This window comes from Ischnura elegans, chromosome 12 (genome assembly GCF_921293095.1).
Source record: "Ischnura elegans chromosome 12, ioIscEleg1.1, whole genome shotgun sequence".
Classification (NCBI taxonomy): domain Eukaryota; kingdom Metazoa; phylum Arthropoda; class Insecta; order Odonata; family Coenagrionidae; genus Ischnura; species Ischnura elegans.
Genome location: NC_060257.1, coordinates 48,546,027 through 48,565,288, shown reverse-complemented (window position 1 = coordinate 48,565,288; position 19,262 = coordinate 48,546,027). Strand labels below are relative to the sequence as shown.

At 39.6% G+C, this 19,262-nt stretch overlaps 1 non-coding gene across 1 annotated transcript; it reads left to right on the top strand.

Annotated features, from left to right (window-relative positions):
• The first annotated feature begins 7,058 nt into the window (after window positions 1-7,058).
• Trnaf-gaa lies at window positions 7,059-7,131 on the top strand. The gene has a single exon. It is a non-coding gene; the product is annotated as a tRNA-Phe (tRNA).
• The last annotated feature ends 12,131 nt before the right edge of the window (window positions 7,132-19,262 follow it).

Here is a 19,262-nt window from a genome sequence, read left to right as displayed (position 1 = left end):
CTGCTATATAGGTGGGGATGGTACTCATCTCTAAACATCTTGAGAAGCATCGTGGAGGATTTGAGTTTTGCTCTTTTTTGTGTATTTTCTGAAAGGCAAATGTACAGTCCGGCCGTCGAGAGTTGTCCGATGACAGTTCAAAAGGAGGGGCGGAGAACCCTGCACCTGCACGGTTTGCAGCCAATTGCTGTCCCCCAAACGCACCTCATACCCTCGCCCAGTCATACAACGTTGTCTCATGGATATGAAGCACTGAAACAAGCCTGAGCCACCCAAAACAAGCCCTTTCTGCGAATCGCCAAAACAAAGGAATCTTCCTTTGGGTCCTTCACGCTCGTCGTCCCTTCTGGTTCCTTTCTTAAGGGAACCCTTTTGTGTACGTGTGGTGTGGGCGTTTCCATTTCTTACCTGGCAACCTTGCCCCCTACTCCTTTTAGCTGTCATCGGACAACTCTCGGCGGCCGGACTGTAGTTCTGTTGTAGGTTTCTGTAGGGCTTAAATCAAAGATCTTCTTTTTGGGGTTCCTTCCATGCTGTTGCATTTTTGTGGACAATGTTTGGCTTACTATCCTGCAAGGTTTTTTATTTAATAGTTCATGTCTGGGTGATACCGTCATATACAGGCTGCTTTGAATATTGTTTTTAGCTCCACATTCTGTGCTGGTTGGCTGAATGCTTTCTTGGAATTGGGTCTTTACTTGTCTTGGACAGTTGGTTGCCATCATCCTGGATTAAGGTTTTGCGTTCCTGGGTCATTTCAATTAGTTCTATTTGTTTTTGAAATAATGTTCAGAAAAATCGATGGATAGAGTGGAAACTTAAAAGCTAAAAGATCTAAAATGACGGTTACTTTACTGGGATCTGAATTCTAATTCTATCCTGCATAATCTATAGAGAGGAAGAAAGGCAAGCTAAAAAATAAACTTACAAGATATGAATAAGCTTTATTGACATAATATAATCCAAGAGCAGCAAATAAATATAAATTTTCTGCTAATTTAAACTTTGTATTTCTCCTAACACAGTGGCTGTAAACCTGTGTTCTTTTTTACAAGGATTGTCATGAGAAAAAATTCCTGTGGACCAAGAATCGAACCATGGAGCTTTGGTTTTCCAGGCCACTGTGCAGGCTACTGCTCTATCCAGGTTCCTGAATTCCTATGACAGTTGTACGGACGCCCATGGCACCAAATGTTAGACCCTTGTGGACCATGAAGGATGGCAATGGAAGGGAGGAAGGAGTTCAATGAAGCCACTACCAACCATAATAGTTAGGTAAATCTTTGGTTACAGTTGGGTGGAATTGAGTGATTTTTATTCAATCCCTCATGAAGAAGCCAGCTGCAATGGGAGACAATGGAGATCCAATGACCGTATTGTGTACCATTTTGAAGTACTTTCTGTCATATTGGTAATAGGTCTAAGTCAGAGCATGGTGGAAGAACTTCTCCATGTTATTGTTGAATTTGGCACAACCTGGGAGTGTCTGCCAAGGGTATGCTTGAGAATGGAGTTATGACATAAAGGCTAAACATCATGTATCTTGTTGTCATCTAGCTTTATGCTGTTTGTTCAAGGTTTTCTTCTGTGTTAAAAGCCAACTGGGTTCTTTTATGACTTAAGATTTGTTGACTAAAAAGTAACAACACTGCCTAGCATTTTAATAAGACTACAAAAAATTATTTACTAAGTATAGCTGCGTTATCCAAATAAACTGAATGAATAAGTGGGATTCATAGAGTTTTTGAGTCACATATCTGACAAATCTAGGACACAATCTTTAATTTTTCTTATGCATGAGGCTGGTAATTAGGCAGCTATTTATTCCAATATCAAGTTGGTAAAGTTGAATTAATTTTGTGGTTGAGAAGGAGAGATTAAAAGAAAAAGAGAAGGCTTTTGATAACATGAATTGGATGTTTTCAAGCCTGAAATATTGTCCTCCTGAAAATTGCTGAAATCTATTTCAAATTTTGGATAATAATCCCAAATTTTTATGGAGAAAACAATAATTTAATTGTGATTGAAGGGGTTGTGGGTACTCTGGTAACTAACCTCACTTCAATAAAGTAAACGAAAGTAAATTTGACCACGGTTATTGCGATGGTAAGCGATACACTTGCTCAATGTCTCTCTCGCGCGATAGTCCTTCTCGGTTGCCGTTTTGTCAGCGTCTCTCTCTCACGGTGCCTTCCTGGCGCTACGTTCTGCGTACCCTGGTGGCGGCAGCAGGGACCTCAGGGTCCCAGGGCAACGACCTCAGCCAGGTGGCTGGCCTTGGTGACGGCGTTTGAAATTAAGAGCTCTGCCACAGTGATTAAATCTAGAGCCAGCTACTAAGAGGCAAGCATATGGAAAGGAATGAGACAAGTTTTTGGCCTACCCCCTGTAATTTATAATATTTTCAGCTAATGGGGGACGTGTACCTGAGATCACAGCATTTGCTTTAGAACACTATTCTCTCATACTAACTTGCTCATTTAAGTGTTGATTTTAAAATTAGTCTGCATCTTAATCTATGACATTGTAACCAGTGCTTAAATGGAGGCAGGAAGAACAGATATGTCCAGTGGCTTACTTCAGTATTACATCTGGGCTTAAGTTGAGGTATTAGAGGAGAAATTTAAGAGGCCTTTGTGATTACCTAGAGAAAGACGGAGCATGTTCATATGATTTCCACACCATTAAAGTGAGGTATTCTGGAAATCTATCATGCAAATAATGTGATTTTGAAATTTTATACTCAATGTGAAGGTCACCAGGTGCATAGTGTTAGGTACATGAATATCACCCATTCATGGTTGTTGGCCAGTTCTTTTTTTTGAGGCTACCTTGTACATCAAGGATTTTATCTGGGGGTGTCTGAAGGCTTCTACCTGGGATTTGAACTGATGCCCATCACTGCCAAGCCCTTTACCCACCAGGCTACTACTCTTCCCTATACAGTTAATAGGAGTAAGAAATCATCATAATATACTAGTAGATGAGCTTCTGCAGAGAATCTTGACCAGAGGGTTAGGAACATAACACACAAGTGAATATAAATATCAACTGAATAGTAAACTAAGGAGAATCAATTTCATTTGTCTCTTTGATCAGATCGGCTTCAACTTTGTCGGGCTTAAGCCCAATTATAATTTTATCTCGTATCTGCTTCAATTATGAATAAGATATGTGCTGTAAGGCATTGAGTCGGCAATTAGATACTCAAGTCACATCGGCCTAAGTTTCACCATTCAAATTTCACTGTTTTCAGGTAGTTAGAAGTTTTACTGAAACTCATAAACTCCCTCTCTTGCAGTAACAACATCCCCTTGACAACTTGCCCCACCCTGACCTTCCCTTCATTGGTATTTCCCAAAATGTAATATGTACGTTAGGGTGTCCCAAGACATAATAGAAAATTTTTTTTTCGCGAAATCAAATATGCATACCCTCTGTTTTTTTTCTGTTTGGCCTAAAAAACTTACATAATAAATATTATTGCGATTGAATTATGATAACACATGAGAGACTTGATCCCAAACATGAGAAATGAAATTTTGTCCTGTCAGGATAAATCTTCCGGTGTTCTTGTACGCAACGTATCAAAAATTGCTTTTGTTCCTCCTCCACTGTGATTACACCGTGAAAGTCTTGGATCAACTTGACCACTCTTTCAGCTGCATCGTTGACTGCCCTCAGCGTTGAAACCTTCTTTCTGGCTTCTTGAAACGAAGCATTACTTGACCACGTAGCAGGACATTCGTGGAGAAAACTGTCATCAATTTTGAGGCGATTTGTACGTACCATATTAATTTCTGTGTGTTGTCTGCTGCCCATTTTTTCTTTGGCAAAAATGTTTTAATGTAATTTCCTACCATATTGGAGCCATAATTCCTAAGGCAGTAAAAGTTATTTCTATTCCAACCCCTATTGTTTAATTAATATGCATAAACCTTTCTTCCCTAATAATGACTTTATTCCCTAAACTGATAGTATAAACTTATGTACATATAGAATTATGGAAGTTAGAAAAATATATTCGTTGCATTATGAAGCCTATCCACTATGTTAAAGCTTCTAGTTTCAATATTATTTGGAATTTTTCTAAGGAAGCATAATAGCAGAAGCTAATTCAAGAAGGAATAAAATCTCTTTTATTTTCTTTCAATAGGGTGGTTTCCTATTATTTTTTTATTGCCTAAATCGAAAGATTATTACTCCTGGAGTACGTATTTCACGCTTTTAGATTTTTAATTGACGATATCTATTTTTCGCGATTAAATGAAAAGTGAAAATTTTCAAGCGCGCGAAAACGCGACGCGTAAGTAGGAATGATGGGAAAAAGTCCGTGCGATGCATTTCTGGTTCCCCCTCCCGCCTTGTGAGGTGACCTTGATCGAGGCTCTGAGCGCTGATAGGACGCAGGATGCTAGCGGGTAGCTGAGTACCTTGCTGGCTGGTAGCGCTTGGCTTAAAAAAGGTTTATTAATACCTTATCAAACGAAGAAAACTTTCCGACCTTAGCCAGTTTTAATAGGTGATTATTAAGACATGTTTGCCTGAGCTCTGTGTCTCATGCATGCATTGGTAACCTCAGACGATGTATAACTCCTATCCTCTCGTGTAGAAACTAGGTCCCTGTGACGTCACGTGGAGTGGCATCGCATGGGCGCCAATCTGGCCTTTTTCAAATGAGGATAAAATTTGACCCTTGCCATTCGTCTAAACCGGTATTTCAAAAACCAAATAATTTGTGTATTATGAATACACTAATGGTGGGTAACGAATCGCAATCAATGCCTTTGGTTTTATTTGATGAAGGAAACTACCCTATTGGATTAAAGGATTGTCCTTTCTTCTCATTCATTGACTTAGTGTAGGTTGACTAGTAGTTTTTGGCGGCATTATTTAGATGACAGTTTTTTTTTATAGGTTTCACTGTATTAATTTATTCAGCAACAACAGTTTCTCTGTAATTGAAGATGCTAGTTAGAGAACCATCAAAATTGTTAATGGGACTAATACTGACTTAATAATTTTCCACACAACATTTCTTTAACCCAGCCGGTTTCAAAACTCGCTGTGTCATTATACACGTTGCGGACCTATCACGGATATCTCTGTGTTTTGCTTGGTGAATGTTGAGGATCGGTCTCTTAGATTTCCATGTTTTCACATCTGATAACAAAACTTATTATGCGTATTTTAATATTGGTTACTTATGTTCCCAATTGCTTTTGGTGTAATTGAGAATGTGCTTTCAATGATTTAGATAAGTTTTTTCCATTCAAAATTTGAAATTTCATGAGTACACCTACTTTTACTGCAAGTTCAAAATGTCTCGGGTTTAATAAATGCTGTGTGGTAAATTGATAATTTATGAATGATGCACAAAGGTTAAGAAAAGACTTAGCTGTTTCACAAAATAAAATATATTTGCGACCGGTTTCGATACAGCGTATCATCATCAGGCCAGATGATGATACGCTGTATCGAAACCGGTCGCAAATATATTTTATTTTGTGAAACAGCTAAGTCTTTTCTTAACCTTTGTGCATCATGAAGGATTTTCACTATGTTACGCCAACCACCATCGAATTTATGAATGGTTTTTTCTCCCATTAACATAGTGATATTCCTCAAAGTAGAGGCAGGAGTGATTGAAACACTATCAAAACTGTTTTCATTGAATAAGTTATCCGTATTGAAACCGAGATGAATGGAGTCACCCTTAAAGTTGGTTTCTAGGTAGGTCAGGGAAATTCTTAGCCCATATGAAACATCTTGGGCAAGAAATTCACCAATTCAGAGTGGAGAAAAAGGCACTATTTATCCGGTCCAAAGCCCTCATTCAGGACCTAATGTGAGTCATCCTAACCATAGAATACATCTCTGAAGTGCAGAATAACCCAGGATGGGTGTAAAGGAAGAATCCACTGACAGCTGATGATACATGTTGAGAAGCATATGACAGATGATTGTAAAAACTGATGTATGGAGTTTACTTCTTCGTGGTAGTGAGGCATGGGCTATGATCAGTGGCGTAGCGAGGGGGGAGGTCTGGACCCACCCCGAAATATTAAAACACAATCACTTTACTTCATAAAAGAAAACAAAGTATTGAAAAATCATGGATTTTCAAAAGATTTCTTTTACAAATGAAGTTTTTGTCGATTATGGAAAGTGTTAAAATTAGTTTAAAACCCTAGACTTAGTATGTACCTTGTTTTTCAAAAATTTTCCCCCCTGGTTTTGGATCCCCCTGAACGAAATTCGTAGCTACTCCACATGCATAGAGAAGTAAAGAGTGGAATCATTCAAAGTAAGGTGCTACGGAAGAATGACAAAGATAAAATGAATCGATTGAATGAGCAATGAGGAAGTAATATAAAGAGAGGGACAAAAGATGTCTTCCGAAAGCCAAAAGAAAAAGATGGGTCGGCATCATTGGCTATTATTATAAGATAATTAATAAAAAATTAAGATGGTTAGTTGAAGGCAAATGAGAAGAATGGCAAAGGAAGGCATCTCACAAGAAAGACTCATGGGCAGGGCCGGATTTACCGTAAGGCAAAATAGGTACATTGCTAGGGGCATCGCAGTCCAAGGGGCGCCCTCAAGGGTAGCATTTCATTCAGTTACAGCAGTATGTAATGTTTTTTTTTGAAGTTACTCTTCTTTTATGGTGGATGAATTAAGGCTAGAAATTATTTTTGGAAAGGGTGTTGTGAAAGGGATGAAGTGTTTTTGTTGCATAAAAGTTAAACTGTTTCATGTAGTTTTACTCCAAGCTGTTTTTCTTTAATTGAATTGTCTATGTTTTCCATGTGTAAAAGTCAAGCATAAACTTATGCTGTCTGCCATGTATCTGTTTATTCCTTTTTACTGAATCTTACCTTATGTGAGTGGCTATACCTTATGGTGCGAAAGATCCACAGAGAAAAAAATCATTCGCCTTGACCGGGATTCGAACCCGGATCCCCCGATTTCCGGTCGAGTGCTTTAGCCAGTTGAGCTATCGAGGCGTCATTCTTCCCTGTGGATATTTTTCGGAAACCACAGGGAAGAATGACGCCTCGGTAGCTCAACTGGCTAAAGCACTCGACCGAAAATCGGGGGATCCGGGTTCGAATCCCGGTCAAGGCGAATGATTTTTTCTCTGTGGATCTTTCGCACGATTGTGCATTGCGGGTGACTCCCGTAAAAGTTATCACCGCGGCTAGTCCCGGTATACTTTAAACTGGGCTATGCCTTATCATAAAAATCGGGGAGAAGGGGGGGGGGCTCAAGTGAGGAGGGCCGCTCAATGGAGAGGTGCCTATAGCGTAACTTTGGGTAAATCCGGCCCTGATCATGGGTGGGGTTCAAACCCCTCTCTTGCATGGTTTTGAAGATTATCTTAGGTGTATCCACTCAAAATAATCCCCCTTACAAGGTCATATCCAGAAAAAATTGGGGAAAGGGTATTTTTTGGGAAATTCAGAATAAAGGGGGTACATTAAGACCGTATTTCCCAAGCATTTTGAGGGAGGGTTGAAATCCATTGACCGGGGTTCTCCCCACCCTCTACAGCCTTGGCACCCCCCTGAAATGTATGCCTTCTCTGAACAAAATCCCACAAAAATTATATTTGGCCTTGAGCATTATTTGAATAGAGCAAGTGATTAAGGATGCAGAAGAGACAAATTACTTAAATATGAAAATGTTATCTGATTGTGGAATCTAGTGGAGAGATGCATCAAATGCTGACTGGTGATGATAAGGAATCGGGTTATATTTTTACTCGTTTAGAACTGGCGTCAAGTTATATTTGTATTCCTTGATGACTGCGATTTTCTGCTTTACTTTGGAGTCCTATGGAGAGCAATATTTCATCCAACGGATGGCACATGAACATTGTAACCCTGAGCGCCTTCATTCAAATGTAACTCAATGTCGAAGCGGACCCTATCTTCCTCCTTTCACTAATATCCCATCTCCAAAAAGTCCACGCATTAGTCATCTTTGAATAAAATGACCTCAGCTGTCGGCCTCCCTCCAGGATAACCAATCCAAAAGAATTAATCGTTTTTTGTAGAAAATCGCATTTTTTCTGCTGAAAGTGACCATCTCTTGACCTTGCCTCCTTCGCGGAAATCAATCACAGAAATTCAGGGTGAACAAAGCGTCATTAAGACCTCATTCTCGCGAAATTTACTGCAAAAAAGAAAACGAACGAGATTGAATTTAGGAAAAACTTTTTAAGAGGGAAGCCAAAATGAACCAGGAAAACTTATACGCATTTCGCCGTCTCCGAGACGTAATATCATCGGTATGTCCGGGCAGTATGCATCAGTGTATGTCCAGTTTTGAATTTGGGGTAGCAAAGAATTCCCCCAAGGTCTGTACATCCCTCGGGAAAAGGGTTTGGCAAAAAAAATACTTTCTACGGCTACGACCCGTGATATTTTCATGGAGCCAGCATAGCTTTACTTCGATATAAAATTAGAGATAGTGAGAGTGCTTATATAAGGTTATAACATAAATTTAGGGATTTAACTACTTGTTTAAAGTATACCGGGACTAGCCGCGGTGATAACTTTTACGGGAGTCACCCGCAATGCACAGTCGTGCGAAAGATCCACAGAGAAAAAAATCATTCGCCTTGACCGGGATTCGAACCCGGATACCCCGATTTCCGGTCGAGTGCTTTAGCCAGTTAAGCTATCGAGGCGTCATATAAGAAACTCTTGTCCGGTAGTGTCCGAAAATATCCACTGGGAAGAATGACGCCTCGATAGCTTAACTGGCCAAAGGACTCGACCGGAAATCGGGGGATCCGGGTTCGAATCTCGGTCAAGGCGAATGATTTTTTCTCTGTGGATCTTTCGATTTAACTACTTATTTGAAAAACATCTCGTGAAAAAGATGCGCATTTTCGTGGGGATTTTTATCTTGATAATCCGGCGCGCAGAGTGGCGTAACTAGGAATATGCTTTGGGGGAGGGGGTGGGATGACCTGGAGTGGCGACCCCTCCCCCATCAGGCAACTTTTTCGGGAAAATTTTTGAAAAATGACACGCCTGGATATACATTCTTCATTGTTTTCGCACTAAAACTTTAACTTTAATCAGATGCAGTTATTAAAGTTCAAAACTATTCAATAGTTTTAAATAACTTTTTTTTATTTCTCAGAGGATTTTGGGGGGAGGGATCTATCCCCTCATCCCCCCCATAGTTACGCGACTGGTCACGCACGTATTAAAAGGTCGCAGACTCTTGCCCTTGATCAGTCAACGTTAATCACACGATTACGGTAATTTGTCGTGGCAAAGAAGAGGATAGACAATTTCGGAGTTGCATTGCAAATCCCGTTTATACATGCGGCTATATTGATGAGAGGAATGGACTCGCAGGTTCATGTGGATCAGCTTGGAAAATGTATCTAAAAATCTATCAAATCGCGATGTATGAAATTATCGGGAATCTAATAGTGACCATAGACATACATGGTTTACCGACAAAAATCGTGTTTTAAAGCCCGATATCAAGAACCAAATATCGCGTCCGGTAAAAATGTCCGGTAATAAAAAAGATATCATCCGATGACGAATCGCCGCTAGATTAAATATCAATTTATATCATCCGACACAATCCGATATGGGGTGATATTTTTTGGAGGTGATTTTTTAATCGGGTGATTCGTCACGACATATCATTGCGATATTTTCATTAGGGCCGATAAGATAATGCTTAACGTCCCGATATTTTTTGCCGTAATCGCCAATTATCGATGGGCAAAAATCGGTCGATATTGAATTTTCAATACGGTCCAGGTCCAGGCCCTTTGAATAAATACTCTGCAAAGACTGCGACAAATGAAATTGAACACTCATGTGACCTTAAGCTCCTCGCTTGTGGCACCGCATGTCGTCCTTCTTTTGGGAAAGTAGGGCACAGCGGCCGGCCGGCCACACAAGGGGGCGTTGTCGTCTGAGGTGCGTTTTGGCATTGAAAAAAGTCGCGCAGTAAGCGACTTTGAGTGTGGAATATGGGTCAAATGAGGATTCTGGTTCCGTGCCGACCAAGTCCCCAACCATGGCCATAGGACCCAGTCCCCACCCTTGCCTGCATACGGTCATTTGTTATACACCTCAACCTCGCAGTCTTGCGCTAATTACAATGCACCGAATGCAGAGCCAAGCAAAGGATCCAGGTGTACTGAAGGTGAACTCTCAACAGCATATTGGCTGATTCTCCAAAGTCAGGGAAACTTCAAGGAGATTGATTTCATGTATGTGCGTAATATTCCAGTCAAAATTTAGCTTCTAAACCTGGGACGTTTTTGGGTACTATTGATTTCTTTCCGGCTCAATGTTTTGGCGCTCTGAACTAGGACCAGGGTATTTTCAAAATATGATTTCGCTACGCATAATTGCAAAAAATCCAGAAATGGTTATTTGTGGATTTTTGTTAATAACTTTGAAGCTTTTCACTAGTAGCGTTTCAGTTCAAAATTCAAGTTTCTTACAAATGTGACCTGTTAGTTTTTTTCATTCCAACGAGCAGTTTAGACTACTGCGCCATAAGCCTTTTTCGTCCGTCTCCGCAAAAACCAGTTTCCTCAGTAGCCTATGCTTTGGGAAGCCTTTGATGGCTGTTTTTTTTACTGTTTTTGATGATTGATTCCTACGTAATTTTCACTGCTAAATACGAGAATGGCCTTCATTTTCTTCTATCACGCCAGATATTTATATTTAACTGTTGGAAAAAAATATTAAGAAGCAACAAAAAGCCATATATGACGCGACTTTTAATAAACAACCACAACGTATTGCGTAATATTACTTTATTCGGGTCTTACCCTGCGTACACCGTATTGTCGCAAAATAGTCGGACAGTCGGAAGAGAGCGGGTTAGGGGTGGCTCTTTGAATCTGTAATTACGAATTAAATATCAAATATTAACAAAAACTTTATATTAGTGCTATTTTAAAATCGAAGTTTATTTGGTCCACTCATTTTCTGCTTCGCGCTGTTTATTACGTATTCCTTATGGAGGGCATCGGAACTATTTCGACGCAACATATCATTGGTTACCTATCTTCACTACCCGCTGTGGTACAGTGGGTTGATAGTTCGACTACTGTTAAATTCCGAATATTCAAGCGTGATGGAGTGGAATTTTTTTATACTGAAATAAATTCTTGCAATTTTCAAAGATAATAAAATATTTCTACTATTATATTATTTATTACTATTAGATAATGTAGTAATAAATTTAGATGATGTTTTAACATTGAAACCTAGGTCGTAATAAATTTATAATCGTGGAAAATTGCAAGTATTTATTTCACGTTCGACCTCTGTTCAAAGGGCCTCGGGTTCAAATCTCGTCTGAGGCCTTCTGATGTCCAAATTCAGAGATCTTCAATGTCCAATGTGGCTTAGGGCAAGAATCTCTCCCTTTTCGAACGTTAAGTTGATTTCAGTCGCCTTTGGCTTAGTCCGTTGTGAGAAAAACCCTCGCATATAAAAAAACCAAACATCGGGATGAGTCACACAGTGAGGGGAGGTTTAAAATGGGATAAGGAGAAGTAATCCATGGCATTTCTGGGATGATAGTAACTTGTTTCGGCGGAGGGCCATAAAAGGATTGAATGTTTAGGGTGGAAATCATTTGCAATAAAGTATTCATGTATCAGTACAAAATTTTAACTGCTTTATCCTTAAAGAATTAACTATCAAAGAAAAATGCTTCAGCGTTTCCATTTTATCAATGGCTCTCACCCTTTTCCCCTTCCCACTGACCTTGATGACCTTACACCTTTCATTTAGCTAGCTTGACTTTGGCGGTTGGAGTATAAAGTTTGGAAGGCAAATAACTGGCATGACGTCCTTATTTTTCGGAAGACCTGACTTAGATGGGGAGGAATGCTTGTGACCATGCTCCGTTTTTGTCAAAGAAATCACTATGACCTCTTAAATTTCGCCTCGAATACCGCGACTAAAGCCTTGACATTAAGCGAATTAAGCTACTGGACATATCCACCCTTCACTATCTCCATATCGGCACCGGTTTCAACGCCGTCGATCAAGGAAGATGTAGATTAAAACTGTGACCAATAATTGAACGATCTTAACAGTGGAAGTAAAGAGTCCATTATGTTGGTTGAGCGACATAATTATCTATAAAGTAACCGTACTGAGGTCTTAGCGTGGGATTCCTTTACTCTTACAATGGCAATAGATTCATTCACATGACAAGCGTTAAATGTGATTAAATTCACGGGAAAAATTAGCGTGGGATTTGGTCATTGTGGATTTGGCCAGAAAATTAGCGAACGGATTTATTTTTTCATGCTATTTTCAACTGTGCTTTGTTAACTTAACACATGTGTTGAGAGTGTGTAAATATGGGGAGGAAAATAACATGGCAATAAAAATATGCATCTACATCTACATAATACCCTGCGAGCCACCTCTAGGGTGTTTGGCAGGGGGTGATCAATCACCAGTATGCAGCATGCATTTGGACTCCCACATGCACACCACACCGTCCAAAAAACGTCCCGTATACTAACAAACTATACTACTGCAATTGAAATATAAGTTCCGAATAAGGCATCTAGGCAGCTGAAGGAGTAACTAAACTCAATTTTAATTCATTGCATGCGGCGGTTTTGTGTCATATGTTAGAGGAATGACAAGTAGCATTCGGTTGGTGCGCGTTAATTTTTATCATAATCGCCCCAGTAAGCCATGAAGATAGCTTTTCGTTTCATTTAATTTTTCGATAATTGTTTATGTTAATTACCATTTTAATTGTCCACTACTTGGCGCTGAAGGCCGTTTTACACGGGGCACGTAATTGCGCAAATTATAACAGTATTAAATCTCATTACGGCGTGCAATTGCGCGAATGCATGAATTAGAAGGAGCTATTTTGCCATCTCAAGTCATTGCATTCTTTCAATATAGTTGAATTCAATATAGTGATTTTTTTCAATATAGTTGAAGTATTACTCTTCACACAATGATAGAACGTTTTAAAATTCTGAATAACTTCGTAATTCTCATGTAACCGCTATTGACTCTACCACGTCAATTCGCTTTCAAGTGAATCAAGTTTAGTATTCCAAGAATGTATCTTAGAAACGGGCTCGGGCCATTGTTGCGGAATTAGCACGGATAATGAAGCTTTGAAACCTAGTAGAGCGCTCCGGTTTAGTTTACGCGTGCTTTTATGCTTAATATTGCTTTTTTTCCGTGAAAAATTGATTTTTTGTTATAAAATTGTGATGCATTGTATATTATGTGGATTCGGATTGTGTTTTAGTCAAATCGCGATTTGCATATTTTATCTTACTCGAAATTTACGAAGTAAAAATTTAGCTGTTTTGAGCCTACCGATTATATATTTGACTAATTAATTCTTTGGTAGACTTATTCTCTATAGAATAAATGCAAAAAATCTCTCGGAGTAGTTAAATCTCAGCTCAAACTGTTTGTGCTATTTTCCAATTATATTTAGGCTCATTTAGTGATAGTTAAATGTTCAGGGTTGAATATTAAATTCTAGATACAACATAATTTAGCCTGTGATTTTAACGATGCTAACACCATGCAGAATAAGCAGGGCCGGATTTACCCAAAGTTACGCTATAGGCACCTCTTTATTGAGCGCCCCTCCTCATTTGAGTCCCCCCTTCCCCGATTTTTATGATAATGCATAGCCACTCGCATGAGTTGACAGAAGGCGCCCCTTGGACTGCCACGCCCCTATGCCTATTTTGCCTTACGGTAAATCTGGCCCTGAGAATAAGGGAATGTTTAGGGTTTTTAAGGGCGCTGCGAGAAAATTTTTATGGAGGGGAGGGGTCCTCATTTTGAGAGTTTCTGGGAATTCATAAAAATTTCGGAATGGTTCATATAAGATTTTGCCCCCCAAAATATTGGATTAGAGTCTTAAACCCCGAATCTTCTGATCGATTCTGCATTCGTGTTTTTTCATTTAATCTCTTAATTTTAGATATGAGTTTTTTAATAGGAATAAATATGAATCCAAGAAAAAATTATTAAAGCTCACGGTGCGGAAACGTGGACACTGAGGAAAGAAGACGAGAGAAGATTGGAGGCATTCGAGATGTGGGTGTGGAGAAGAATAGAGAGGGTGAAATGGACGGAGAGGAAAAGGAATGACGAAGTGCTGGATATGGTTGGCGAAGAGAGGCAGCTTTTAGATGAGATACGGAGGAGACAGAAGGTATGGATGGAGCGAGTACTTAACGGGGAGGGGATGTTGAAAATGGTGTTAGAGGGTAGAATGTTAGGGAAACGAGGGAGGGGAAGGAAAAGAATAGGATTTTTAGATAGATTGAAAGAGAGTAGGCCTTACAGTGAATTAAAGAAGGTAGTGCTAGAAGGAAAGGGAGGCTCCCAGCTCACTTTTTGAATACTCCATGAAAACCTACCTTAATCGGTAGAATACTAATAATAATAATCAAACTAATATATTTGAATCATATACTTGTAATAATGTCATTGATTCCATTTATGCAAAATTTCTAGTCTATGGCAATCTGTCATTATATGTTCGGAAAAAAATTGATGCGGTTCAATCAATTCACGAAGTGTCATATTTCCGGTTTTAGAACGCTCATTGAAAATTAATCACCACTTTATTATAGTTAGTTTTTCTGTTCATTTTCCCATTGATATTTCGGTGCTGGTTGCTTAATGTTGGACAAAGTGATCGCAAGCTTACTCAGGATATACATGACCTCATTTTGTAAAAGTAATTTAAAACTTTTTGATACGACTTGACTTACATTTATTAATATTGCGTTAGGTGAGGCGAGAACTCCTCAAGCCCAAGTGCTGCGTCCTAATTTTCGGCTTAAAACTCATCATCAACACCTGATGTGAAACCTTGGTCTTTCAGTGAATTTTCTTAGGAATGACTTTGTAAATCTTATCATTTCAAAATTATGACCCAGTTCTGAAAAAGTGTTTCTAATCTGAGTACATACTATCTGAAAAAAGATCGATGTTAATGATCCGGTATCGGCATCGTTCGTTTCATTGCCTTGGCTTACCTTTTGGTATTGAAGGTCGATAAAATTACCATAGTTATTCACTCGAAAGAGGAGAACCAGTAGGTGTCCATAGTGTTGGGTAGAACTTATTAAGACAGGAAAAATAATGCAAGCAAATTATTCACAAGAGTATCAGTAAGCACGGTCAAGGATAGATGTCTCATAGTGGGTGAAAGGAAATAATTCCGCCGTCCAAATCATCGCTTCCGTCTTTCAATGAGCAACGACCGCAGCTCTTGAAGGTTAGCGTGGACGGCGCGCAATTCATAAATTTTATTTGCGATTCAGAATCGGCGAGGAAACTCGGGGTTTGTCCTTTGTGGAAGGAAAGTTGGACGTTGAACATTTATAAAGAGACGGAAAGGCTGTTTGGTGAACTCTCATGAACGCTACGCGTGAGGATACGGAGAGATTTTCACCCCTAATTTTAGTACAGTACTTACCGGTTCATTGGGGAACATTGGAAAAGGCACATTTTTCCCATAAGGTGACCAAAGGCAAATGGTAACATATTTTTTGAAATATCGTGAGAGCAAATCGTTTTAAATACGCATGAAGTGGACTATTTGTATGATTTATAGTCTGTATACCGTAGGGTTACGGACGGGCCCGCCAGCTACTGGAGTCGGTCGTCGGTCCTTCCCTCCCCCCGGCGCTCACATAAATAGGAAAGCCGTGATCGCCGGGGGATGAGGGACCGAATCAGGTAGCTGGCGGGCCCGTGCGCCACCCTACGGCATACAGACTATAACTATCTTTTTTATTGACTTCAACGAACTTCCCCATTTATCCGAAGCATCTCTATAAATGCATATATCGACGATAAAATTTAACGAGGAAGACTATTTGATAATTAAAAAATTATTTTTGTTTTGTTCTCTATTAGTTCAAATATCATCATTAAACAATATGTGAATAACTAAATCTTTAAAATTTGTTGGAAATTCTGAGATAAGATTTTAAACTGGGGATAAATTTTGATCTCAGCCTCCATTCGTCAGAACGTGTGTTGGTTTCTTAAGCAGTGGTAAAATAAACGTTGAAAGAGATGATGTGCATAAAATTAGTTCATTGAAGAGGGGAAATGTAAAAAAATATGACAAATGACGAGCAATTTGATGAAATAGCGCGAGAGAAAATCATATTAAATATGAATGAAGTGGACTATTTACATGATTTGACTATCTTTTTTTATTGACTTCAACCGTCGACGTGGTACAGGTCTAGATCGATGAATGTAGTAGCGCTTTCTCAATTCGGCAGAAGGGGGTTCTTTCCTTATATCCTTATATTCACCCCTGAGGGGACTACCATTAACTACTCAAAACATTAATTTGGTCCCAATGCAGAGCGTATCATCGGTGACAAGTGGTGATCGCTCCAGTCCGGACACTTCTGGAATATTCGTTAAATTCAGGCGATTTGGTTCTTTGAAGTTGCCCCTTACCATCTCTCACGCTTGGTAATAACTTAGGATGATGGATCGGTAAAAGAGAGCATACGTGAATTTAAATAATTTTAATTAAGGAGACCCCATGGTATTTTATATTGAAATGTGCGAAAATATATACTCTAAAAGGGTATAATAAACATACTATAACTCATTTTCGACCACTCACTGAACTTATAAAAATTTTCAAAACACTACATTTTCTATCTATTGCAGTCTTGCCAACCACTTTTATGCCTCTAATTTTTGGGAGAATTTGGGGGTCAAAAATCGATTTCTCAAAAATGTCATTTTTCGATTGTAGACCACGTGATACGTCGAGAAATCAATTTTCAGACAGATCGGAGTACGTATAATTTTGGCTAAATCGTGCAATTTGCAATCTCGTGTGTTACTACCTCTATAACGAAGGGATATTCGTGGTTATGTCATATGATTCAATAAAAATTGTGAGAACTGGCAGTGTGACCCGGCCTATTCCGGGTTTGGGGGGGGTGGGAGGGTCTGCAGAGCCCCCTCAGCGTGCGAAGGCAATCAATTATAATATACTGGGTATTTAAAAAGAATATACGTATTTAGAATGCATGTATTTATTAAACGTTAAGACATACGTATTTGAAACTTTGCACAAATATTTACGAACCTCTCAAGTTCAGAAAACAGATGTTCAATGTATTCTCCATGAGCGACAAGAACAATATCACATCGATACTCTTAAGTCCTTCCATACTCGGGCAAGAATGGCCTTCGTCACTGATGTTTTAGCAGTATGGATCCGGTTCTTCACCTCTTCCAGGTTCTGTGAAAGTTATTGTGCATAAACATTGTCTTTAACGAAATCCCCCAGGAAGAAGTCACAGGATGTCAAATCCGGTGACCGTAGCCCAGCTGACAATGAGACTTGCTAAGTCGCCAGCTCCTTGACGACCAATCCGATGGTTCGGAAGAGTTTCATTCGTGAGCCGAAAAATGACTTTTTTGGGACAATTTTTCTTTGTGCGGGAAAGTTGTCTGCTCACCTCATTGTCAGATCCGAATTTTTTTCTAAATCGGATTATATTAACCGCTGCCGCCAGGGCCTTAACGTTTAAAAATTTGCGAAAATTTAAGTTTGCTGTTAAGTAACACTACATTGCAAAATGAAAATTATTCACACTTAGTGATTCAATTCCTGAAATTAATTTGGATAGGTGAGGTTAGAGGAGGGTATTTGGGGAAGGCGACCGGCAGCTAAGGTCATTTGCGTGGGGAGAGATATTCTCGCTCTTGGCGACCCCAGGGAAGGGGTGACCCGTCTTGTTGAACAATCAAGTTATCATCGTGCCGCCTCGGAAACAAACGAGGTGCGACGATCGGTAGTTTGGGAAAAATAATACTTTGTAATGCGTATATTCTTTTTGAAAAACTTTGTATTTGGGGGAGTATCACTGCATGCCGCTGCTGTGCCATCGCGTATAATTCATTGTAATAATTCATACTATGGTATGTAGATTTTCCTCATTACGGGTGGGGGGCTGGTCCCTTGGGCCCCTGGAATTTGCCTTCGCTATCCTCCAGTTAACCCTGAAATCTTTCATTCATCTGTTGTATTTCGTCTTTCTTTTTCTTCTTTTGTGCAGCTCACCATATCCGTTTTCCTCCATAACCACATCTCGAACGCCCAACTCAATGTATTCACGTCTATTCTCATCCTCTCAAGGACCGCGTCTCCTAACCGCACAACGCTGGACACCGTTTTACTCTCCTCTTTTCACTTTTCTTAAAGTATGTGTGTGTGTGGAATATCTGTAGTGCATAACTTATGGAATCAAGAGGAAGGGTGAGTAGCATATCTCGGAAATATGCGAACATCGTTGTTATGGTCCATTCATGCGACGCGACGTTCCCAAGGCTGTCTTGCGTCATAATAGTCAATTCTCACTACGATAAGCACCATTAACCACAATAACTAGTGTCAAGAATTCCATTGATAATTATGCTCTCTCTCTCCGTGATGCGTAGAAGAATGTCGGAAATTCTTCAAGGAAAATAGATTTCCGGTGTCAAGAGGGATGAAATCACGGATCTACATTCTCGTGGGTTAATGCGCGAACCATATTTTATACCCTTCATGATGAGTTCCCAAATTAATCATGGGTGGTCTATCGCAAATGGACCGGCTTTCTAACAATACGTATGCACATGCAGGAGCAGTCTGGGGTAATTAGGGGCTCTCGGCTGGGGCTGGTGAAGGGGCTCCCCAAACCGGAGGAATCGGGGGGTTTAGGAAATTGCATGTCCGGAAATGGATTATGACGCTATTCTCGCTCATAAAAACTAGATAGTAGCTAATACAAATAGCAATTTCGCAAGAAAAAATACAATGGAAAGAGGGATTTTCACAGGTAATTAAATTTAATAATAAATTACGGTTCAATTAACTATTTAGTGAATTTGTTCCGTGAAATTGCACGAAAATCTAAAAGCCTCTAATATAGGTTCGAAGATTTTCGCGAGGTTGATTAGATGATCTCTGCATTCCCTTCGGGTTTTCACCGCGTCCGTTGTGTTTTGGCGACTACAGTTTCGCTGACATTGCAGTCAGCTGTTGTCGCCCTGAAGACTGCTATGTCAGCGAAACTGTTGTCGCCCAAACACAACGGACGCGGTGAAAACCCGAAGATAATGCAGAGATCAGCCTCTAATATAACCCTTTCAAAAATCAGCAGATTCTCATTTATCTCCTGACATCTTTATCTTATTTACTTTTTA